This window comes from Agelaius tricolor, unplaced genomic scaffold, assembly GCF_023055355.1.
Source record: "Agelaius tricolor isolate 1412-34295 unplaced genomic scaffold, bAgeTri1.0.p SCAF_7, whole genome shotgun sequence".
NCBI classification, from domain to species: domain Eukaryota; kingdom Metazoa; phylum Chordata; class Aves; order Passeriformes; family Icteridae; genus Agelaius; species Agelaius tricolor.
The window spans coordinates 25,059,588-25,086,015 of record NW_027269267.1 but is presented as its reverse complement, the minus strand read 5'-3'; the positions used below and the strand labels follow the sequence as shown (position 1 = coordinate 25,086,015).

At 42.1% G+C, this 26,428-nt stretch overlaps 1 protein-coding gene across 2 annotated transcripts in view; it reads right to left on the bottom strand.

Annotated features, from left to right (window-relative positions):
* The window catches only part of COL4A2 (collagen type IV alpha 2 chain), a 142,283-nt gene that overhangs the window by 114,564 nt on the left and 1,291 nt on the right, over positions 1-26,428 (bottom strand). The window lies entirely within an intron of this gene.

The window sequence follows — 26,428 nt, the reverse complement described above, 5'->3', positions numbered from 1 at the left end:
AGTGATTCCTGCTGCCACTGCTACACAGAACACTGGCTTTAGTACCTTAGGGGAGTGCTTGCTCCTGTTGGTGCTCCTGTGCTTGCTTATTATACACAAGCCAGATTTTGAGTCTAGGTCACCACTGATGCTGCAAGGCAAGGGACTGAAAATATGGGCATGACAAAAAGAATCTTTGAAGATCTTAACATGGTAATAATGAAGACCCTTTATGGATTTCTCTTCTCCTATTTACTGAGAAAGATGAAGGGTATCTATAGTAACACATTTCTCATAAGTTCTTGTGACATTTCAATGCCTTGCTTTTTCTTATTCATCCCCAAAAAATCTCCCACTGCAAATACCCAATTAGCCTCAACTCTGTTGTCCCACTAAATCCAACTGTATCCCTTAATCATGGAAATCCAGCCTCTTCTTGCTTAATGAAGAACTTCCTTACCATCATAAAATGTGATGTTCTTGCCTGTGAATTCCTGCAACAAGGTGAATTAGGATCCCAAGCAAGTAAGTTTTTTCTGGTTCTGCTGTTTTTATTATATTTAGGTAAGTAAGAAAACATGATTTCTTGTGTTTTCCTCATTGAGCCACATCAATAATATAAAAATCATGTAAAAAGCTACTCTTAAAACCTCACAATAACAAACCCCTCATCCTCCATACAAATATACTTCTTTAACTCTTACAGTCCCAAAGCCCAGTCTGTTTTTCTTTGTAAAAAAACACAACAAATTTGACTATTATCCCGCCATGGTAACAGTCTAACTCTCCAGGGATCTCTTTCTAGCAACAAGGGACCTACATGAAACATGACTGAAGACAAGAGTTTATGCCAGATGCTTAAAGAGCAATAGGAAACATTACACAAACAATTATCTGGTTTTGTACTTTGACCAAACATACAAGTTATTAGCCACCTCTGTTCCATATCTCGTCTTTTTTAAACTATTCTGTTCTTTCAGGAAGAGAGCAGTACAATGCTGATGTACTTTGCAGTGTCTATTTTGCTGGCAACAGCTGGCATAGCTGGCAAAAGTGAGGTTAACTTCTCACTTCCTCCGCTCCCCACCACCCCCCATCCTAGGAACACAGGAGGGAAAACGGAATTGTTCTTCTGAATTGCACATCCGTCAGCCTCCTCCTGGGAAGAGACAGCTATTTCTTATCTTGGCTGTTTTACATCACTGAAATGTGAAGGGAGAATCTGAAGGAAGGAAGTCATAGAAAAGAGAGACCTCTAGGTTTCAGGGAACTACCAGAAAAAGGGTGGGATGGTTGGTGGTGGTGTTGGAGATGAGAATGCTGTAGATAATGAAGAGCTACAGAATCTCCAACAATAAAAAACTTTTTAAAGAAAATACTTTTGATCTGCTATCCTTTACCCTATTGAAAAGACATTTAAAGAAACACCTTTACATTATTTCAGTCTGCAAACTTCTTATCCTCTGAGAGTCTAAAGGAAAGATGTCTTTCTCTAATGTTATCCATGCCTCAAAAATAGACAGAAAAACATCCTTTTTGCACTATTCTGGGACACACTGCCCTTGAAAGTAGGGATTTACAGCTAAATCTAGTATAAATAGTGTCATTTGGTAATACTTCAAGAAATGGCAGCAGGGTTAATTTAGTCTTCCCTTGGGACCATAAATGAACACATGGATTCACTGAAAAGACACAAAGCAATGCTAATAATCTAATTTAGAGGAAGATCTGTTTATAGGACAGACTTGAAATGAATTGGGGCAAATTTCAAAAGATCAGGAGTTAAAGATAAGCATCTAAAATGCAGAGTGCTTATCTGAAACTTATTGGGACTATCTGATGCTCTGTGAAATGGTACCAGAAATCCTGTACTGGCAGGACATCTGCAGCAATTTCACAACTTGCTTTCAGGCAAGAAACTTGATCTGTTTGGTGGTAATTCCTCACCTCTGGATCTTGTGTAAAGCTGAGAGCATAGCATAAGAACTCAAAGCCCAGTAACTTTAGAATCTCCTATCTTGGAAATGCTAACCAGGCATGTCAGAACTCAAAACTGCTCATGCAACAACAGGAGCTTGGACAAAATCAGTCACTTTCTCCAAAGAAAGCAGATGATCTGAAAAGCAGCTCTTTTTCAAGGACTTCTACAGACAACAAGTCTTCTCCACAGCCTAGAAAAGAAACATCATCTCTTGGCATCTGCCTGGGAGGGAAGGGAATAATGGACCAGGCTTTATCAGGTTTAATTGAACATTTATTTTCTAGCATTTTGGACCTGTGTCTTACAACCCATTAATTTAAAGAGTGTAGAAATGGTATGCCAAAACATATTTGCAAAGAATTGAGTAGGTGGGTTTTTAATAGCTCATTACAATTCTTCTAGTAATTGGTAGGCTGAAAGTTCAATATAGTGCCTATAAGGATAGGTATCCTGGGGTAAATAATGGCCCCAATAAATTGCTCTTGTCCCAAGAAGTGGAAAAAATGTGTTTAGGTGGGGAAAAATATTCCTAAGAGATTATTTCTTCTTTTCTTTTTTTCCCTTATGAAAGAAAAAACCACTTAATTCGGTCAGTCCGTTCTGCGTGGCTGGGGCTCTGCAGTGGCTGTGCATCCCCGCACCGCTGCACTTTCTGTAAAGCGCCAGGAGCGCGGCGGAGCTGCTGCCACCCGGGCAAGGGAGTGGGCAGGAAGGGGCGGCGGGAGCGGCGGGCACCGCTCCCGGGACAGCGGCAGCAGCAGCAGCAATAACAGCAGCGATGCTGGCAAGGGCCGCGGTGCAGCCCGGCCCGGCACGGTGCAGCCTCGCACGGTGCAGCCCGGCCCGGCACGGTGCGGCCCGGCACGGTGCAGCCCCGCGCGGTGCAGCCCGCACGGTGCAGCCCGGCCCGGCACGGTGCAGCCCGGCCCCGCACGGTGCGGCCCGGCACGGTGCAGCCCGCACGGCACAGTGCAGCCCCGCACGGTGCAGCCCGGCCCCGCACGGTGCGGCCCCGCACGGCCGGACACACGCGGGGAGCTGGGGCGGAGCAGCTCCGGCCGCTCGCCCTGCGAGGCTTGGGCTCCCCGCGCTCCTTCCTCGGGGCTGGGGACGGGAAGAAGCCACCGCAGCCCCCATGCCCGGCTCCTGGAGGTCGATAAGACGCTGCGAGCGCGCTCTTCGATGGCAGCTTTGCCTCCTGCTGTGGAATGCTTAGGTTTTCCAAAATGACGTCTGATTAATTGGGAGGTGGAAAGAACAGGGAAGTGTAAAGATTTATTTATTTTGTTTGATTCATTGTTCCTGAGGAGGGAAGTACTGCTCAATAAGAGAGCGTAATTTAGATTGCCAGATTTCTGGGTGGAGGCTCAAACTGGTGCAGTTTGTTTGGTTCTGCAGGATGGGTTGTTTTTCTTTCGTAAGCAAAGCTAAAATTGATTCTGACCTATACTGCTTCTTGCCAGAGAGGTTTCCCTCACATTGAATTCCCTGTTGGGGTAGACATCTGTCTTCCTGAATGATCTCAGCTCAAAGATAATACAGACCTCTAAAGAGTCAATGCACACAAGTAGGTATCAAATCTAGAAGCACAGCTGTCCTGTACACAGTGGATGTGTTGAGTGTCATTTATCACCTGGACAGCTCAGCCAGGAAAGGCTGGTATTGCAATCACCCTGTCAAATCACTGCTGCCAGTGGAGTGCCTCTATACAAGAAATACAAACCAGGAACAGCACAGGCTTTACCCTTCTAGCTTTATGTATAAGAGGCTTTTGTCAGCAAAATGTGTGTATGTGATCCACTGATGGCTGGACTGCAGACCTGGCTGAAGTAAGGATGTTACTTGGACAGCTTTCAAAAAACTGGGCAAAGACTGCTTGACTTGCCACAGGAGTTGAAGAGATCCTGAGCCAACTGTTACTGACACCCACCAACCTAATGCACCTCACCCCATGTCTGAAGCCTGTACCCAGCCTTCATAAAAGCATCCTCCTTGCCCACATTTCTACAGCAGCTCCCAAAGCATTGATTAGCACTAATTTGCAGTGTTGAAACTGTGTTAGTATGTCAGTCACTTTGTTTCACTCTAAAGAAGCTCTGTTTCCATAGCACAGCACCTGTAGCATGTGTTTTGTGGCATGATTCAGTCCCAAAGCTCAGGACAAACACAAATATCCTTTGTATCTGCCTGCTGCAGGGCAGATGTCCATCCCATCTAAATATTCCTTGCTGCAAACTGAGGAACTGATCAAGATCAGTACTACCAAACACTTCTATTTTTGCTGGTTTTTAATAGCTCATTACTAGTAATTTGTAGGCTGTAAGTTCAATATAGTGCCTGTAAGTGCATTTATATGCTTTCTGCTTTCATATTTTTTCTAATACTTGGACTCAAAAATAGCAAAAATTAATCGTTTGTGGTATGACATAGCAACAACAATATCAAAACATATCTAAGCAAAGCTGGGAAAGTTTACTTAACCTGCTGTTAATTTCTGATTTTTTTTTTGTATACAAACAAAAATGTAAACTTGGGTTTTTCCCAGCTTTGACTATGGTTTAGATCTATACAGTCAGAAAAAATTATATGACTGCAACACGCTTTCTATGTAAATATGAAGTGTAAAAATCTTCAATATCAAAATGATAGATCACTTGAGTTATTAATCTTTCTGAGTAGGAAAAATTTGTTTTTCAGATACTTTTCCATTAAATTTCTTAAATATCTTTGAAATGTGGCTCCCTTTCTTTTAGATTAGAAGTTGCCCACACCTTCAGGAAAATAGTAGTGGTGGAAAGGTCAAGAAACTTTCTTATCCATGCCTCCATACAGACTCAAGGCGCCTGTGCTGAGACTTCTCTGCCTCAGGGAGCTTGCCCAGCTCTGCTTTGCTGGGGAGATCTGATAAGGCTGCAGGTTGGACTGACAGGGCTGCAGGCAATGAAGACCAGCAGGGCTGTTCCAGCTGTTTCCCAAGCACGGCTGGAGCCTGCCAATGTTACTGCTGCAGCATAGCCTTGTGCATCAGATCAGCAGCCAAAAGTGGAGAAGCATCAGTGGAATATCAAAAGCAGTTTTGGTATCACTTTGCTATCTGATCTCATTGAGGTTACAGACTTTCTGTGAAGGGCTTGTGTCTTGTTTCATTAAAATGCTTTTCTGCACTGAATTTTTTTTTCTCCTGGCATTAAATGTCTTTCTCTGGGACATGGCAATACCTACTGCATGAGGAAAACAAGAGGTCCCACAAGCATGTGGAGAAAGTTCTTGGCTAGCAATGCAGAAAAGAAAAACATTCTTCACTTACTCACTCATTTGCAAAAGAGAGAATATTCCTGAGAACTCCCAAGCCTCTGTTATCTTTGTGACTGATCCTTGGTGAATAGCCGGCAGCAAAATGAACTTTGCAGAGTGGCTGAATATCAAATAATTGTGGGTTGCCTGGACTAGAGAACAGCACCATTACCACTTATCTTGTTATGACAAAATGAGTTAGCATATTTATCATTCTTTACTTGATAAATGTAAACACTAGGGTTATGGAGGGACATAACATCATTTTCTTCCATTTCTCAAAAATAGCAAAGCTAAAAGTCTTCTCTGTAAGTGCAGTATATTCAAAAATTAGAAAAAAAAAAGACTGGAGAAAGGTTTCTGGGACTTGGTTTTCTAATTTAATAATGGGAAGAATGGTTCCTTCCATTCTTCCTGTTTTTTTGCCTCTCTAACTTGGCGGGTAGATAGAAAGCAATTTAAGAAACAGGGAGTTGAGTTACATCCAAGTAAAAAAAAAAAAAAAAAGAGGAGCTATTGAACTGAAGGAAACAACTTCAGTGTTGAATTAATATTACATAGGGGTGTTCCCTGACTTACTTGATGATGGCAACAGCTCTTGCCTTTACAGATGGGTGTATCTATTCCTTGAATTTACAGACAAGCTTGAATTGATGAATTCAAAGCTGTGCAATCACTTCTTTCATCTTCCTGTTACACACACTTACTCCCTAATGCCCTAGCTCCAGCCTCCTTAGTCAGAGCTGCAGGTATCCTACAGGCTTCTCTGCAGTGCACCCATGCTAGCAGGCAGCAACAGAAAGGGGTGCTTCTGATTTTCCTTCGTGCACAGGGAGACTCAGGTCAACTGAGCTGGAAGCTGCTGTCTCTGGCTGGTCCCCATGCTCCACTTTCAAGCAGTGTGCCCACAGGGCTGTTTTATAAAATATGGTCTGAGAATCGCAGGAGAAACTGAAGTAAAAAAGAAAATGGACTGAAAAACAACAGTTACAAACACTTGGCTCCTTAATGCAGCCCAAGGCAGGAAGTAGAGGCCAGAGGAGCCTGTCCATAGACTGAGCTTTAGTATTACACATCTGGAGCTCTGTCACTTGTGTCAGCCCATGAAGGGAAAAGATTCATTGGTGTTACTCCTGACACCTGTGTGTGGAAAGACCACAACAATAAAGCAGGTCATGTAGAGTATTCAATTGCTATAAGCAGCATAAAAATGAGGTAATTGTAACAGCAAGACTAAGTTGGAGAAAAAGATGTGTTGACTTGCAGGAAAAAGAATTAGTAAACCTAAAATATGTGCTAAAAGGAGCACATAAAAAAAAAATCCTTTGACAGCTACTCTGAATCTTCTGACTGCACTAAAAATAGTCACATAAACTAACTTCTGTGCTGCTGCCTTTTCTTAAGCAGAAGTATGCAAACTAGCTTTAAACTTATCTCTTATCTCTATACTTGTTGTAATTGGAATTTTCCAGAGGAATTTGTCTAGCAGTTGTTTTTAACTAATGTTCACTAAAAGCGTGATGAAGCCCCATCAGGGAAAATAAATAACAGTGCTGTGACACTAGGAACCCAGTTGTCATCATAAGGGATGAGAAAAAAGATAACTATCTGCCCTGGCCAGTAGGGTTTTGGTGGTCTCAGTAAAATCTAAGATTGAGGATAATAAGCTGGACCAAATTATGTGAACATGAGTGTTCTGTCATATTCCTTCAAATTATAAAAAACCTTGATAAGTTATTCAGCTGTCTACAGTATCAGATTTTAGAAGCACTTGCTGTGTATCTGGAAAATACAATATCTGGGAAAAGGAATTGCCTCTCATCCAACTAAGAGTGAAAGGCTGGAGTCCTTAGGCCTTTAAGATGAAAAGCTTTCATCCTACAGAGGAGGACACAGTTTAATGGTGAACATGGTGATAGTGCTAGGCTGGCAGTAGGACTTGATGATCTTAAAAGGTTTTTTTCAATCTTAACAATTCTAAGATTTTTATTAGTTAATAAAAAAGGTAGTCACAGAGAACACAGTCAGTCAGGGAGAAAGATGAAATTGGGTTCTCAGCACATTTCATGCTACATGTGCAGCTGGTTTCTTCCAGGCTGAGAAAGGAAAATGCCTGAAGAAAGGGGGAGGAAATTCTACAGGAAATTTGGTAAAGATTTCCTTTTCTTGTTTTTCTCATGGAAGAAAGTGACCTGAACTCATAAGGATAAAAAATAAATGCTCCAAGAAGCCTCATATAATTCAACTTCTTGTCAAAAAAGCGTGCTCTTCTGCATGCAACACTCTTACAAGTTCTAATGGAACAACTTAATATAATTAGTTCCATCCAATCTGCACAATTCTATCACTGATGTACTGCTTTTGCAATACCAGAAGCAAAATTGAGCATGACTGAACTCTTTTCCTGCAATGTCATGTTGCTATACAAATAGCAACTGGCTTCAGGCTACAACATTCACGCTGCCCTTTGAGTCCAGGTTAGTCTGTGCAGGGTGGCTGCACTCTTGGGCCTCTTTGGAGAGGCAATGAAAGGACACTGTGGGTGGTAGAGAAAATAGAAAGTAGGAGCAAGAAGTGGAAATCTATTATATGCCCACAAAGCTAAAAGGGAAAGAATAAACAAAGCACTATTATTCCTTCTGTTGCTGCTTTTTTATAATTCATTTTCTCACTGAGTTTTTTTTTTTCACTAGATTTCTTTCATCTTCCTGTCTCCTGATCTTTCTTTACCAAAAACCCACTGCGTTGAGATGCACTCAAGCTTAAAAATTATTAAAGAACCACACTGTATTTATCCTCTCAAGTGTTCCTTTGTGCAGAGGCATTTTCCTGCTGACTGGGGTGCTGAGCCAGGTAGCAAACACACAGTGCACCTCACTCCAGCAAGCATGCTCTCTCCTACACTTGACCCGGGATCCCTGTGGAGTGCAGAGCAGGGGTGCCATATCTCTTAGGGAACCCCTAGGTCCCCTGGCATCAGGCAAAGCCTCCTCAGCAGAAGCTGTGGCAGAGCTGATCACTGCCAGCAGCAGCCTGTAGGGGGGTAGAATATAAGTAAATAAAGGTAGTACAGAAAGTTAATCTTACCCCCTAAAAAGTTGCAGCTGGGTTAATTATTAAAGATTAGGAGCAGGCCTGACTTTAACAGGCCACAGCTGTAGCCAATAGGAAGAGTGTTATAAAAGAGTGGATTGGGTGGTTGAGGGGAACTGGAGTCAGTTGGTTGCTGTGAGAAGAAGGAAGAGTCAGTGCTTGGAAGGAGCTGCCTATGAGAAACATCAAGGAGGCATGAAACTCTTGCCCTAAGGAGACAATAGTATGGAACCTTTGTGATATAATGGTAACAGCAGCCTTCCCCCTCTGGGCTCACCCCAAAGATGGATTTGAGAAGGCAGAAGTTCCCTCTTGTTATGGCCATGTGGCTGTAATGAAACACAGCCAAGCTGTGCCCTGCAGGGACATGACAAACAGCCTTAGAGCCAAAGTGCCTGGGGGTTTAACATGCTCAGAGGCAAAGCCTTGAGCCCATGTCACCACGCACAAGCCAGCGGTGTTTTCTAAATGACAAAAGGCTATGGACTCCTGGAAGATGAGGTGTGCTGCTGAAACATCTCAGAAGGGTCTGTTTGACACTCATTGCTGACTGTGCAACCAGGGAAGAGACAGAGGCATCTCCAGAGGAGAAACAGGTCCTGCTGTGCCTGTCTGGACACCCATGCACCACGCAACAGGCTCAGCTGTGCCTGGCAGGCACCTCCTGCCCCAGGCCCAGCCCAGACCTACTGCAGAGCCTGTCCAGAACCACCATGCAGGGGGAAGGGAAGCCAAGCCCTTCTGAAACCTGACTTCTCTGAAGCATCTCATGTTGCACATTTACTCTTCTCAATACTTGGACCATTATGAAGGAGAAAAGCTTGCATTAATGAGTTTATCAAGTCAACAATTTCTATCAACAAGTAGGCAAGAAGATTTTCAGGTATAGAGTTTATTTTTTCCTGACAATGTGGAGAAATTCTTAGATTAGCAGCTAGCAAAAGGAGTAATGGATGTATGGTATACCTTCAGAAGCATGAAAAGAAATGCAAGGAGGAAGAAATGCATGCCTGATGAAGTCTCAATTTACTTGAGAAGATGCATTTTACTGTCTTAAGTGTGAAATAACTTTCTAAAATTGAGTTTCCAGAAGATCCTATTATTATTTCATCATCGCTGAATTTATAGTACTTCAGGGAAGGCTTCTGTTTCTTAGGATACCTCCCAGAAGAACCTGGCATTGGAATGCTTGACTCAGTAAATGCTTAACTTTGGTAGCATAACCTTCTTTCCAGCAAAACTGACCTCTGGTTATTTTTGGAAAAGAAGACATCATTTGGAGTTATCTATCTGCACAGTATTTTTTAATTTGCTGAAAGGACCTCATTTTTTTTCCCTAAAAGTAGAGTTGAAAGTAAATTTTGTGAGTCTTCAGAATATTATTAAAGACATTCACAGAAGGGATTATTTTTCCATGTAGGATGAATGACATATGTTATACAAGATTGTATAGATAGGCCAAACTTCCAGTTTGATTAATCCACCAACTTTATCCAAGGCAAGATAACCTTTCAGAAAATACCTTCTCTATACAAAAAATAGGACCTGAGCCAAAAGGTGGACACTTTTGAGTAGGTTTTTAATATCCAGTAAAGCCAGAACTGCCTTTTCTGTGCGCTTCTTCATGAGTTCAGACAAAGGTGTGGATGTTTCAATATATGCTGAAGTAACCATTTTCAAAGATGAGAATACTAAGTTGCCTGATATTCTTATCAGACAGAGACCATCAAACAGACTCTTGATTTGGAAGATTTTAAACTCAAAAAAGGAAACAGCCCTAAAAGCAATTGTATCCAGGGATGAACTTTACAATATAATATTTGCCAAAGAATGGTAACCACAATTTCATCCTTTCAGGCCATGAACAGCTGCACTTTCTAAGTACGCTGTGAGTGTTTCTTTGCATTATTTCATCCGTAACGCCCCAGTTAGGTAACACACAATCTCCTCTTTCTATTCATCCTTTATAAACTTAATTAAAAAGTCTGACTGGGGAGAATTGTTTGTAAACAATTGTAAACAATTCTCTTGTCAGTGGAATGACCTTTTTTTCCTAGGTATCAAGTGTCACAGATTGTTTCTCTCTTCACCCTGTGAAGCCTGTATTAGGAAACAACAAAGTAAACAATAGAAAGAAAAGAAAAAAGCCACCGAGCTCCAGACCACTGAACTTAAAGGACTTAACATAATCTCTAAGCTAATTGAAACAGTGTGGTAGCCTTTCTGATAAGTCTTGTATAATATTACAGGCTTCCTGGAATACAATGGACTCTGTCCCAAAATTGCCCAGAATTTCAAATGAATCCGCATCCATATAAAGAAAAGATGCTGCATTATGGACCAATCCTAATTTGTATTAGTAGCCCTTAAGACACCTACATTCAACCTTTTAATAATGTCAGAATTTCAAAGAAAATGCAATAAAAATATACTGCCTTTGTGATGGTACTTTTAACGATGACTTGTGCTGGATGGGAAGATCTGTTGCTGCCAGTGTAGAATGCAAGTATACAATAGTCTCTGTATGACCTCAAAAAGAGGAAAAACCCCTTTTATTTGTGAAGAGGGATTAAATTCCCACTCTCCTTAACTGCAAATTTGACAATGATCATCACAGCTAGATGAAATGCACTTAGATTTAAGAATTGGGATTTTACCACTCTGCAGAGTGAAAATGCATTGACTGATGAAGTTTTAACCTCACAAATGTCAAGTCTTGACTCCCACAGGAATATTGCATTTGCCCTACTTCACATGCCAAGTAAGATAATAAAGTTAACATCGGGGTAATATCACATTTATGGAAATAGGCCAAGTGACAAATGCTACACATCTGAATTTCCTTCTTTCCTTTCACAGAAGAATTATTACTAAATGTGAAAACATAAGAGACATAAGTGAAAATAAGAAGGATTGTTGGTTAAATAATTTTAAATTACCATGACTATCTTAAGAGAGAGAAAAAGCAAGAGCATTAACTGGAATTCATTACACTGTAAGAAGTAGGCACACCAATCTCAAGTTACTATTTTCAGCCTAGTATGCATAATAGGACAAGAGGGCAAAGGTAGAAATTAAAGAAAAACAAATTCCAGCCATCAGGAATCATTTTTCACATGAGAATCATAAATGTTGGAACACTCTATCAAGAAAGGTTAATGAGGCTAGCAGCTAGCAGCCAAGGAACATCAAATTAGATGGCATCATGGGTGGATGACAAAAAAGAAGGAAACAATTTTGCAATTATCCTGAAGGCAAAAATGCTTCTGATGCTCTTTGCCTGCCAACATACATAAAGAGCCACACTTCCCTTTCAGTTTTATCTGCAAAATCCAATAACCATCCCTAGGGGAATTGGACAGCATCAGTGACAGGATAATCTGGTCTGTGGGTTTTATGGAAGGTATGCAAGAAATGAGAAAGGAAATATTATTTTTCCTTAATTGGCTATGATTTAAAAACTATGTTAATTTATATATATATAGTACCTATATAATGACATAATGAAACTAGTAAACTTGTAATATTAGGCTCTTTCATCTACCTTGCAAAGGTAAAACAAAAGCTCAGAGACTAATTTTAAAGCTAGATCAATGTGGTTAAATCAATCTGTGATTATTTTAAGAGTAATCAACTACTGAAAAAATCTAGTAGGGGCTGTGGTACTCTTTGGCACTTAAAACCACAAAAAATACAGATGAGATGTTTCTCCAAAACTGGCACTGTAATTCAAACATGAGTTAAACTCAGGAAATTCTCACAGCCTATTTTGTAAATATCAGTCTTGCTTTATATATTCCATATATTTCTTTACACCAATATGCCACATGAATCAAGTTTTCTCTATCAAACTGAGCTTGTACTTTGAGCTGATGATAGGGAAGGACTGCAGATGAGAGAGGACTTACAGTTAGTGCTGTAGTTCTCACACAGGTGTAATGTGTGTGTGTGGGGGGTGTCATAGGACACGCTCTGCTTGCATAACTTCACCCCAGACATAACTTCATTGGTTGGTAACAAATGTAGGTGACCGGTCTGGTGGCATATTCTGAGTCACTTTTCCAGGACTCTATTTTCTACTTCTGATTCTTAGAAATTAAAACTTGAACCTCCTTAAAGGAGGGAATATGTTTATCAGCACAGACAGAGAGAAAGGATATACAGCTACAAAACCAGGAAAGCTTAAAGATGTATGTGATGTTAAGTCACTCATTATTACCTGAGGGAGGCTTGAAAAGCAGAACTTCAGTAACGATTAACATGAAATCTCACTGTCAGCACACACTGGAAGAATTTCTATTAATTGTTACCCTGAAAACTAAATCCAGTCAATCCTATTGTGTTCTGTTGCATCCCACAGCAACTAACATAAAAGTTCAAATGCTTAGAGCCTGACCCAAAGTGTGCTTAAACCCACTGATTTAAAGGGGGTTTCTACGAACATGTTGCACTTTAAAAGCTGACTGAAAACTTTAGACCATTTGATAGCACACACAAAAATTGGAATTTTCTGTTGAAGACATCATGCTGTTCTGCTTAAAAGCTGGTGGCACGAAATGGCTCTCATAACACTGAAGTTAATTATTAAAAAACAGTGGAGCTGGGGAAGTATTGTGTGTTTCAGCTTTAATTATTTAGACTTAAAGCAACTGGTCACATGTCCTTAATAACTAGACAGAATCCATGCAACAATATACTGAGATCCCACAGCACTAATTCTTTACAAATCATGTTCAATATACTGTTTGGAAATGTGACCTTTTGGGGGACGTTTAATGCAGCACAGCAATACAGCACAGAGATTTAAAAAATGAATTTCAAGTGAGCTGCCTTGGGTTCTGTGTCCGGCCTAAATAGCAAAAGTCGCAGTGCATTTGTAAAATCTGCTAGAGGATTTCATTCAGAAAGCTCTTGCTGCAGAAACACACAGCTTGCTGAAAGTAACTCTCATATTAGCGATGTACCTAGCTCAGTAACCTGTAGTTGTGGCAATGCCACTCTGATACATTTCTTTCCCTGTTATTTTTAAAGCTAGAGATGTTGCAGTTAATGTAATGCAACCACAGCAGGGATGTGTGTACTGAATGCTAAGGAGGAGAAAATGGTTAATCTGCTTACAGACCAACAGGGAGAATGAGTTCCCTCTCCCCTGTATGCTGGGCCAGGCAATGCACACCTTCTGCTTCATGCACACTGGGGCATGACTCACAAACCAGCAGATCTGAGGATAACACCAAGCTGGATGGGAGTGTTGATCTGCTGGAGGGTAGGAAGGTTCTGCAGAGGGACCTGGACACGCTGGATCAATGGGCTGAGCCCAACAACAAGGGCTGGGTGCTGCACTTTGGTCAAAATAACCCCAGACAGAACCACAGACTGGGGGCAGAGTGGTTGGAAAGCAGCCCAGCAGAAAAGGACCTGGGGGTGATGGTCAACAGCCCGATGAACATGAGCTGGTGTGTCCCCATGTGGCCAAGAAGGCCAGTGGCAGCCTGGCCTGTCTCAGCAATAGTGTGGCCTGCAGGACCAGGGCAGTGATTGTCCCCCTGTACTCAGCACTGGTGAGGGCCACATACTGAGTCTTGTGTCCAGTTCTGGGCTCCTCCATTCAGGAAGAACCTTGAGGTGCTGGAGTACATCCAGAGAAAGGCAACAAGGCTGGTGAAGCTGCTGGAGCACAAATCCTATGAGGAGCAGCTGAGGGAGCTGGGGTTATTTAGCCTGGAGAAGACTCAGCAAGGACCTTACCAGTCTCTACAACCACCTGAAAGGAGGCTGTAGGCAGGTGGGGGTCAATCTTTTCTCCCAGGCAACAAGTGACAGGACAAGAGGACACAGTCTACACTGGGCCAAGGGAGGATTAGGTTGGACATTAGAAAGAAGCTCTTTACAGAAAGGTTGATGATACATCGGAATGGGCTGCCCAGAGAGGTGGTGGAGTCACTGTCCCTGGAGGTATTTAAGGAAAGACTGGATGTGGCACTGTGTGCCATGGATTGGTTGACAAGGTGGTGTTCAGTCATAAGTTGGACTCAATGATCTCAGAGGTCTTTTCCAACCTCATTGATTCTGTGATTAACCTGCACCATGACTGCAGTAAGACCGACACCACAGGGAGGACAGACAGCAAGTCCTGACTTGCTCATGCTCCCTAATTAGTCAACCATGGATCTCTCCTTGGGGTTATGTTTCCATAGAATGGCTTGGGTTGTAAGGGACCTTAAAGACCATCTAGTTCCAACACCCCTGTCATGAGCAGAGACACCTTCCACTGGAGCAGGTTTCTCAAAGCCCCATTCCACCTGATCTTGTTGACTTCCAGGAACGGAGCTTCAAAAACTGCTCAGGCCAACCTATTCAAGTGCCTCATCACCATCACAGTAAAGGATTTCTTCTAATCTATACCTAACCTCTTTCAGTTTAAAGCCATTCCCCTTTATCCTATAACTACAAGTCCTGGTAAAGTCTGTCTTCATCTCTTTTTTATGCCTCCTTTAGGTACTGGAGGGCTGACAGTTTTTAAGAGAGTCTGTGCAGCTCTCTGTTGTGAAAGCAGAAGGGCAGTCTGATAATTGAAGGAGAGCTACAGGAGTTCACAGCAAACTCCATTTCCAGGTCTCTCACAGCCTTGGTTGTGAGCTCTGTGCTGCAGCTGGGCTCCTCAGAGAGCTGCTCCCTTCTTCTGTTTGTGAAATGCTGGAGCTTCCCCTTGCCTCAACTCTCCAAGACTTCTGGTATTTGTCTTGCTGCTTTTGGACATGCAGAGATTTTGGGAACAGATCATCAGATCAAAAGGTCAGAAGTCTTTCCTGCTTGTGCTCTGGAGCAGTTTTTGTGTTCTTTGGTCATTTGAAAGATGCTGGGACAGCTGACACTACTAACAAACACTCTCTACCAAAGGTTAACCAGAGTATCTAAAATTATCTAAAATTTGGCTGTGAAATGTCAGAAAAAAAGGAAATTTCTTGAAGCTATGGCAAAACTGATTTAGTCTTTTACTCAAGAGGGGAAAAAAAAAGCAAGCAACAACCTTGCACTTTTATTTTAATTCACCATTTTCCTGTGTCCTTTTTTAGGAAACCTACCCACTTTTGACAGTAGACAAAGTTGGAAGTAGGAAGATACTGTAGGATTTCTGAGATTAAACAGCAAGATTTCTGCAGCTGTAACAACTTTAGATCAATCTGACCACAAAAAGACAAAAAATGGACTGAGGCCTGGCTTCTTAGCTACTGAGAAATAGGACTTTCCTCAAAGAAAAGAATAAATTTATATTTACAGAAATGCTGCAAACATTGGGGGATATTTGGATGACAGTCAAATAATTTTAGGATGGTCCCTGATCCTCTGTAAATGAAAAAATCCTTTTTTTTTTTTTCTGTATGAACATACATGGGTTTGTGGAGGTTCTGCACAGTCAAATGGGGTTGCCCATTAGCTGCATGCAGCACTGTAATCTCTCCATGGACTGTGTCTGCAGGGTAAGTAGTGAAACTACTTGGCAAGTGCATTTTTATATCCTTTTTTTTTTTTTTCTGAGGAGGATGAGCTTTAATCTCCCCAAATTAATTATGCTATTCTATGAAGTTATGTGCCCTTGTCTTAATGGAACATTCTTTTTAGAGTCTAATGAAAGATCAGCAGCCTCAAGTCTAACAACACGTGTCCAGGGCGGATCTCAGTCTCCTCCTCATTTATAACGCGTGATGACTGTACTTCAGTTCCTCTCTCCTTGTTTACACATGTTACTGACTTTTTTGAAGACAGTGAATGATACATGACTAACATGGAAATCATGTTGAATGAAAATTAAATACCTTGAAGAAGTAGTAGAAATTACATCATCCCTAATTTGAGATGGTATAGTTCCACTGCAGCTGACAAGCCTCATGGAATCTATCTCTATATGGAAACTGGATTCTATGCACAAAGAGCTGCCAACGTGCCAGCATGATGTTTCTGGCTGCCTGTGATTTGCTCATAGTACCTGCTGTATGTTTTTCCTTGGAAAAAGAACAGACCAGTTGGTTCAAAGCATGAAGCAGCACAGGATCATGCAAGCACGTTGCTGTAGGGCTCACAGGATTCCTTACTCAGACAAATTCAAGAGTACAGTCCCAATCTTCAAAGTGATTTATGATACAGCCTCAAGCTACCTTACTAATCACCCATCTACTCACTTGTGACTCTATGTGATACTGTGTCCCCAAGGGACAATAGGAACCTCAAGCAAGAGATTAGAGTTGTAAAAGCAGAGGCAACATTTTCTTGAAGAATGGCTACTATATCATCCCCTTGAAGACACAAAAACAATTATTATCAGCAAGTAACAACAAGGATAGTTCAAAGTTTCCCCCCTCACATAAAAACATAATCAACAGTGTTGGGCAGATCATGTATTGGATGGATGGTATAAGGTGTTTGGGTCTCAATTTGATGACATAAACTCATAAAGGATTAATGAGAAAAAAAGTTCATAAAATTTTAATGACAAATTTCTTTTTGTTCCTGGATTTTTCCCAGTCCATCAACCATATAAGTTTATTTAAAGAATAATTTCTTTAAAGGGATTCAGGTATAGATGGTTTGTTGTGTAAAACCAGTACCATATTTCACTCTTTTTGAGTCTAATTAAGTCTGTTTACTCAAAATAAAGGGGTACTGATCCTTTTCTCTCTAGATTATTGAAGGGATGGAGTCTCACAAAGTTCTCTCCTTATTCTCTAAGACTGAGGTAAAAGCTAAACAGATGATCTTATAGTAGATTTTTTTAAGGCAGTATTAATAGCCTAATAGCAAGGCAGCAAGGCTGTGATTCAAAAAGAAATAAAAACCTCTTGCCATAGGAAAGAAGTAGAATAGAAAAGTAAGAAAGAAACCTAGACTGGAGGCTGGCATTGTGTGACTGACAACTGGCAAAGCCCAGTTCACATCAAATGAGGACAATTAAAACCCTTCCCTTCTACTACGCACCTACTCTTGACTGCATTCTAAAACCTCAAGGTAAAAGAGCACATTTTTGCCATGCCCCTCACCTATTCCCTGGAAAAGCTCTCTGGAGAGAGGGGCAGTTGAAGAAGATGCACTGCAGTGCTGACACTCCAGAACAGATTAGGGTGCAGCTGGGATGTTCAACATAAGCCACCAGAAAACAAGGATGTAGCCAATTGCTAAATATTCTAGTCACTTTCCTTTTGTTGGGAAGGACTGCTTTTCCTAACACTTAGGCATGACACAGAGGATGAGTAAATAGTTTTTTGGTATCTCTGCTTTTGCAATTTGACTTGTGACCTGTTGCCAGTCACACCTCCTTACATGCTTATTTTTGTCCTTTATTTTGCTTATGTGAAGCAAAATATCAACAGATAGGGCATGAAAATGCCAAGAACCATAATATAAAGCTTAAAACAAAACTATCAGGAAGGGTTTGGGTCTTCCTTGGCACAAATTTCCTATTCAAATGGGCGACAGTGCTGTTCAGTTCTTTTACTCCATTCTTACTCTGGTAAAACTCCCCAATACAAAGATGCATGTGAGAAAGGAGAGTGGGCCCTGATTCCCAGCCAGTCGATGTCAGTCTGAGGCACACATGCTCCAGGTCTGTAATAATGTGTAAAGGAGCCCTGTGCCCCACAGCCATGGTACAGACCATCTGTACAATTTAGCTGTCAGAATGGCCTCCTGAATGCCTGCAGTTTGGGCTAGGAAGCTTTCACTTTGCTTTGCTTGCAAAGACAGTTTTGGCCATGGTGCAGAAGTCAGCATAATGTAAGGAGCAGAGGCAGTCTCTAAGGGGCCACCCTGTTTTGGAAACTAAGGAGGCTATTACTGTTATGGACATGGACAGACTGTGCCAACTGACCACAAGGCAGAGAATGCACCTGGGACTCTGTGGTTTACTGTAAGGGACACAGCCAGAGAGGAAGCAGCCTCTATGCCTAAGTGAGTTAAGAGATAACAGATGTGCTGGCTACCTCCTGGGCACATGCTGAGGACAGAAGATTTGGACAACTTCACACCGACTTCTTCACACTTATTCTTACCACAAACCTGCAAAGCACCTGGTGGAAATGTAGCCTCAGCCCCACACTGCAAGAAAAGTGCTTACATTTCCCCGTTCAGCCAGTGTCACTGAAGATTTCCTAAGTTTCTTGCAGAGACTTTTGGGCTGTTTCCAGCAGACTGTTTCTCTGGCTGCTGGCTTGGGGAGATATGCAGGCTTCCCATGCTCCGTGGCCCCAGCGGCTATTCCCAGCCCTGCGCGGGAGCAGCATTCCTTTCTGCCCACTCCCTGTGCCGAGGCTCAGCCCGGGACACTCCGGCAGCCTCGGCAGCAGCTCCGTTCTCCTCCCGGAATTGCACCCTGGGGTCTCGGCCCATGTGTTCAGGATGCCGTGAGACTCAGACCAGGTGTCTGAACATCAATTACACGGGGTCAGCGAGGCTGCAGCTTGAATGTGGGAATGCCTTTCCTCATCCATATGCAGCATGCCCGGGGACTGCACAGATGGAGCAGCAGGAGCCAACACTTTGCTGAGAGCAAGACACACACCAGGGCGACGGGGAAAGCCTGCGAAGCTTTCCCCGTTTCCTGTCCCAGCCCTGGAAAATGATCCTGCTCCCTACAAGCATGGGCAGGACCTGACAACAGAGACCCATGTGGTACAGGCAGAGAATTGAAAATTTGTGCAGATGGTTTTTTCCTTCTTTTCATCTCTGATGAGCAACAGGTTTGTTTCCAAGCCTGTGTTTCCACGGGAGGCTGGGGTGTGCACCAAGGGAGTCAGCTCAGCATTGAGCTAGGAGCTGCAGCCTCCAGAGGATGGACAGAAGGACAACCACACTGCTCAGGCACCAATGGTGCACCGATGGTGCAAGGTCCCGGAGTTCCACTGGATGTAAAAACTCAGGAGGCTCAGAGCTGTGCTTTGTGACATGGCTCAAACCTGAGGCAGTAAGTTGTTTTGTAATGACACAAACTAGAAGACACCAAAAAAACCCACCAAAACCCCAAAAAACTCCAATTGTAGAACAAAACAAGTGTGCTGTATGCAAAATATTTCACTTTGCCCAGCATTACTTTTCTGTATAGAGCCTGATTATATATTCAAGTGATTTTGGTTAGACCTTTAAGGGTCTGGTGAATTATAAAGGAAAAGTATACTTGGAATAAAGGATTTATTATTTGGCTGCATCATCCAATAGTGAGAAGAGGTGTGGGTAGGATCTGCAGCTAGGACCTGCCAAAAATAAGCCAAGCCCTATTTATCTGAATGATCTTTACTTGCTAACTTCAGAAAGCTACTTCAAAATAAAGGTTGGGATCATTTGCAAATAAATAGGATGCCTGAAATATCCCAGTAAGCGTGCATCCTCGGTAACTGATATGATCTAAATGTTCTTCTGATCTCGTGTTTCTAAAATAAAAATAGAACTTGTTAGTAAATTTATATTGGAAATCAGGGGGTTTTCTTGACAAAAAGTGCCCTGTTGAGGAACTATTCCTGGAGAGATATACCAAATGGTGCTGCCCTTTCAATTAATACAGAAGGCTCTGGTCAATTTTTAAATTCTTTTCTGGCCTTCCTAAAATATGTTGATTTCTGTAAAATTGCCACAAATTTGAAACTTACACATCTGCTTTTCCAGCTTCCCAGCCTCCCTGCAGCCAGCTGGGCTGTACCAGGACCTGCTGGCTGCCTCTGCCTCAGGCTGGCTCCCCCATGCCAGCCAGGGGAGCCCCAGGTGTGCTCAGCGGGCGCAGGGCCAGCTCTGGGTGCAGCTGTGCTCCCAGGGCGCTGTGAGATGAGCTGTGTGGGAAAAGGGCTGTGAGAAGTGGGGCTTCCCCCTGGCCTGCCAGCAGCCTGGGAGCTTGGCTGAACGCTGGGCCTTGGTGCTGAGCTGAGCTGTGCTCAGCCATGCCTGTGCCAGGCCACCCTGACCTCCTCCACCTGTGGGCACATTCCCCACAGAGCCTGGCCTCTGCATGGCTCCATCCCCATGGGCCTGCCCTGCCCTCCAGGGCTGTGTCTGCCCCTGGTGACCACCTGGACCTGCTAGAGGGTACATGTCCTGCCCACCTCCCCACTCTGTCTGTGGTCTCATCCTCCTGGCTCCCCTGCCACAGGGAGCAGCAGCCCACTCTGCTGCTGCTCAATCCACAACCACGTTGCCCCTTGTTCCTGGGAAGCACAAAAGTAAAGGCAGAAACTGAAAGACAGCACAAAACCAGGTGTATTCAGAAGATGCAGCAGCCTAGTCAAACACTGTGACTGTCAAAGAGGGGTAACTGCAACAAGAACATGACTCTGCTGACGTAGGGAAAATTAATCACACAAATGCAAGTTTGCTCATGAACTGCCAGAGCATTTTTCCTTGCTACACATTGTTTCTAGGGTGTGAAAACAAGGAGCTTTCTTCGTATCAAACCAGCACCTTCAGCTTCCAAATGGACAAAAAAGGGCATGTGAAAACCAACAGTATTGGTCCTTGGTCACTCAGAAATGTTTGCATGATAAAGATCACATACTTTCACTTCGAGCTGAGTCAACTGCTGCTATCAACTAGGTGCTGCCATTTTAAAGAGAATAACTCTTGATAAACATCAGGAAACACTGCAAATTTCACTGTGCCTTTTACTCCTGAGGAGCAAACAGGGCACTGGGAATAGAGCAAGATAAGCTACCTTCTTAGGCAAAACTATGTAAGCTACTAAATTAACATTGAACTCTCAGAAGATCTTGGATCAGTACAATATGATATGAAGAATGTTCCACTCCTTGGCCAACTTCTGGCTTGTCAAAACAAAAGCAAAGAAGTAATTAAGAATAATCTGGTCTCAAACAAGAAATGCATTACTGCAAAAAAACCAAACCCAACACTAATACAAAATGTGCTCTGAACTACTGAATTAAAATATTTATAACAAATGTGTTTGCTTATAGTATAACTGCCACAATGCAGGTTTACATTCTGAGTAAGGCAAATATATTTGGACCGGCAAATATATTTGGACCTACAAATAATTTTTTGTGCAAAATTTAAAAAATGCATGATATGTTTAGTATCATAATGCATAATAAAGACTTCCTGTGGTAAAATCACTACACAATAAAACCAGATGTCCTTAAAAGCTCAAGGAAAAGCAATGCTGAATTTCTGAAACTACTTCAGCTACTTTCAGAGTAAGGAGAAAAAACAACAAGATCATTTTATTACATGACAGTTTACCTTGTCAGGGTTCTTGTCTCTCAGTATCAGCATTTTAACTCTGAGAATTCTGGGAGGCTGACAGAACTCTGTCTATTCTGCTACCAAATGCAGCATGACATATGATATCCCAGTTAATAACTCAACAAGATAGAATTAATTTGAATATATTATATGAGCATAGTTCTGATCTATAAAGAAGAAAAAGTGAGCAAATTTGACTTTGCACAGACAGCTCAAAAAACATGGACACATGCAAGAAACTCCGCCTCATCATCACTAACTTCAAGCAGATACAATATTTTACTTTTGGTGTAACCTGTCTTGTCCTTGCATGAATAACTTGATTCACTTATACAGGATATGACTGTATACAAAGAATAGACTCTCTAATTTTTTCCACACAGAAATAGGACAAATGACTCTTAAAGAAATCTTTCAAGAAAGAATGATTAATTAATAAATTAGAATCAGTGTCATAGGCATGGCAGATAAAAAAGAATTTCAAGGAAGAATTTAGAGAGCAACAAGAAAAAAACTCTCTTACTGATGAGTGGAGCAGACAGCACACAAGAAAGGAGGGACCAAAAAGAAGGAATTCAAAGTTATCAACCATGACTACATTTCCATGTGTGCAATACTGGCTGTGAATGTGCTTGCCTGTCTGGCATCATATGATGTTGATGGGAGAAGTCATGGCTCTTAAAAAAACCAAAAATAAATTCCCACTTGGGCAGCCATCCTGCTGCCTGTCCACAATGTATACAAACTCTGTGACCCTCAGCATTGAAACAGCACTGCCAGACCAAACATGGGTGTTGATGGCAGTGAAAATGAGGGGCTTTGCCTTAGCAGCTGCCACCTCCTTCATTCAGGATTTCTCAGAGTTATTTAAGAGAGCTGGCCCTTCCTGTCGGCTCCATGACTGAACATGGAAAGAGTGCTCTTAAACTACCCAATAATTCTTCCAGGGCTCAAAGAAATTTTGAATAAAGCAATGAGATGTGCTGGGAGGGTCCCCAAAATGCTAGTGATTTTTTCAAGGTATCATTATTCTGTCTGATTTTCCTATGGAACACCACTTATACTCAAAGATGAGCCCAACTATACACTTACTTAATCAGATCTAAATAAGCCATGTCTGTCAGTGTGGATACACCTCAAATCAAGCTGTTCTGAATTAGGATGGCAATGTATCTTTCTGGGGAATCTCCTAGGCTATTTCTGATGCAGCCCACAGGTAGGGAGCCTGGGATTTCCAGGAAGAGGTGGATTCACTTTGCATGCACTAAGTAAGTAACGTGGCAATTAAATCAGTACATCAGATTGAAGCCTCCTTCCTAGATCACCTGGGCAGTATGCCTGCCTTATCCCATTTTTCACACTGTGACCCAGTGCCTACATTTACAGTAGACACATTAAGCAGGATGGGCCAAGTGATGACTCCACCCTGGCTTCTTTAGCCTGGAAATCCTGTGTTAATGAAAAAAGCCCTCCTGTTTCAACCAGACAAAACTTTCCAGATGGAATAAAACAGGACACATCTGGGAAAACCTGGATGTGAGATAGCCCAGAGCATTGACACATTTTAACTTAGAGCAATAACTTAGGCCCCCATGTCAGCAATCTAATTTCATGACAAAACCAATAGAAGTAGTACATAGTAGTGTTGGTTTTATTTTCTCTTTTAAAGATTTATTGCTTCTTCCACTTGATGACATCCTCCATGATATATCCCCTTAAAATCTCACAGAAGTGAAGAGAATTATATCTCATGTACTACTTCAACTGTTTTCTTTCTATATATCTATATGTGGTGTCCTGTTATAATGACAGTTGTGATCTGTTACTTGCTGTTATTTTTGCAGATGTTATTCAAATTTATTCTCTCTCAATTTTCTTTCTTTGATCTGACAGTTATTTCCTTCTTTGCTGGGATTCTATTACTCTCACCTGAGTATAACTTGGAAAAAAAGTAACTTTTGTTAGAGGCAGCAAAAAAAATATACAAAGAGGACACAAATAAGGTACTCAAATGTTACAAAACTACTTAGGGAAAATGTTCTTTTTGGAAGACAAAAGAAAAAAAAATCAGCATTAGCAGAAGAAACATTGTCTCTGAAGAGAAAAAAATACCCAAGAACTGTATTTTTGATGTAATGCCTTAGCAGGGACAGAAAGGGAGAAGAAATCTGTAAACTTAGTTGAACTTCAGGTAGTTAATACTACTTAATTTTATTTAAGCCATGTGAATTATTAAATCTACAATTCAGAGTAGTTCCAAAGTTATTTGAGGCCTCTAACATCACTATCCAACGTACGCCAAAGAGCGCTAAAGATAACAGTGCCTGATCCACCCCATTTGGCTGTCTGTCCTGGCACTTCCATTCAGGGACTTCTCTTCCTTAGCTCTTCATGTCTGCAACCAGCATCCTCTTCTCTTGCCAGGGACACCATTTTTTTCTCTCCCAGTTCTCTGATATCCTAAACATCCTCCTTCTTTTTCCTCCCCTCACGTCTTTTTCTGCTGAGAAACATCCGTCTCCCTAACAGCCAGCAGCAGCCTACCAGGCAGCACATTCAGTCAAACTCTCTGAGTTCCGCTCTTCCTCTCTCCCACTTTCCTGCCCTTTCCTCAATCTCCCTCCAACTTCTTCCTATGTGCAATTTTTCTCATTCAACAGCACTTATGTCCAGCAGCTGTAATTCATTCACATATATATGGCTGTCAAAGCCAGCAGCTCTGCCTGTCTCATTACAGGCAGAACCATGACTTTTAAGACCTGGTCCCACAGACTCTAATAATTCATAGCAGGTTTTTAAATTCAAGCTAATAAAACACTTCATAACATTAGCACATTGATCTGTGTAACAAATAGGAGAAGATTCAGTGTGACAAACAGGATTACAATATAAACAACATGACTGCCAGCAACTCTGGCAATTGTTCAGGTGCTGCTGGTTCCCACTGACATCCACTTTGTCACTTACAAACACATTTGACCAGAGCGGTCACTGCAAGGAGCAAGCCCAACCCTCCTCCCACTCCCAGCTGCCTGCTTCCAACCCCATGCCAGCCCAGGTTTCCATAAATACAAGTGATGATCTGACCCAGGATAAAGTTAGCTATCACCCCTCTTGTTTTTGGGGTAATGATTAGTACAAACAAGGAATTTTCCAATTCAGCTCACCACACAACTACAGAAAGACCTGGGCTGACCAAGGGAAGGAAGCAGCATATGAGTGGAAAATGGGATAAATATTGTGGTGGCAGTGCAGCTCAATTTTTCATGGAAACATCACCAGACTTTCACATTCACTGGAGTGTTTCATCTCCTATACAGCTACCACCTCAGGAACTACCAAATCTGAGAAATTAAACCTTCAAGCAAGCCAATTTACTTTTTCGAGATTCTCTGGGAAAACCAGTATGTGGAAATTCAAGCAGCCATGATCAGACTGCATGCATTAACCGAGATCTTTTGAACACCCCTTCAGTATATCTCTATTTTAACATCACAGCCTGCTGGCTACTGTAAGGACATGAGGGAGAATGAATTAGTCCATGCTATAGCTAAAACTCAGGTATCATGCTATGCACACTACAACACAACTTCATAAAAGAAGAGTCACAATGCCACTGGTTTATGTCAACTGATCCCAGTGATAGCATTACTGGGCATAAAACATTTGCAGTTATCACCAGCCTGCTCTGGTTTCAGTAGCACATGGTAATTTTATCATCCATTCAGCACTATGCAGCAGAACAATGTTTGTATCTAAATGAGGCAAAGACAAGCAGCACATGACACTTAAGGATCTTGCTCCTGTCCCTTCCCACAGGGCTGTGTGTCCCCAGCCAGACAGCTCTTGCTCAGGCATGATGTGGAAGATCAACCATCCACGCAGGCTGACGGGCAGGCACTACGTGCCAACTGGAGCTGGAGTGCAGGACTATCCTGTGTCACAGCACCTGCTGCAAAAGCCCTAGTACTTCCCAGTCCCTAACACAGTACTTCCCAGTCCCTAACACAGTACTTCCCAGTCCCTAACACAGTACTTCCCATTCCTTAACACAGTATTTCCCAGTCCTAACACAGTATTTTCTACTCCCTAACACAGTACTTCCCAGTCCCTAACACAGTATTTCCCAGTCCTAACACAGTATTTCCTACTCCCTAACACAGTACTTCCCAGTCCTAACACAGTATTCCCCAGTCCCTAACACAGTATTTCCCAGTCCCTAACACAGTATTTCCCATTCCTTAACACAGTATTTCCCATTCCCTAATATAGTATTTCCCATTCCCTAACACAGTATTTCCCCATTCCCTAGCACAGTATTTCCCAGTCCTAACACAGTATTCCCCATTCCTTAACACAGTACTTCCCATTCCTTAACACAGTATTTCCCATTCCCTAACACAGTTTTCCCCATTCATTAACACAGTACTTCCCATTCCTTAACACAGTATTTCCCATTCCCTAACACAGTTTTCCCCATTCATTAACACAGTATGCCATCTCACCAGAGATGTGGCCTATCATCACACATCTATATGGAGTGGAAAGTCATAAAGTTGCAGACAGTAGGATTACAATATAAGTAGGACAGCTTTTGAAAAAATGTAATCAAGGTCCCACTAGCACATGACCACAGAGCCTCACCCACACTTGTGGCTGACCAATAAATGCAGCCACAAGCCAAGCCTACCAACCTCAGTCTCCTATACTCAGGCTGATCCAAAATCTATTCCCATTAATGACAATCTTTCTATTAAACTCACCAAGCCTTGTAACAGGCAAATGTTGCCCTCTCCTATGCATTATCTCTCACAGCTTTCACATCCTTGTGACAATGATGCAAGAGTT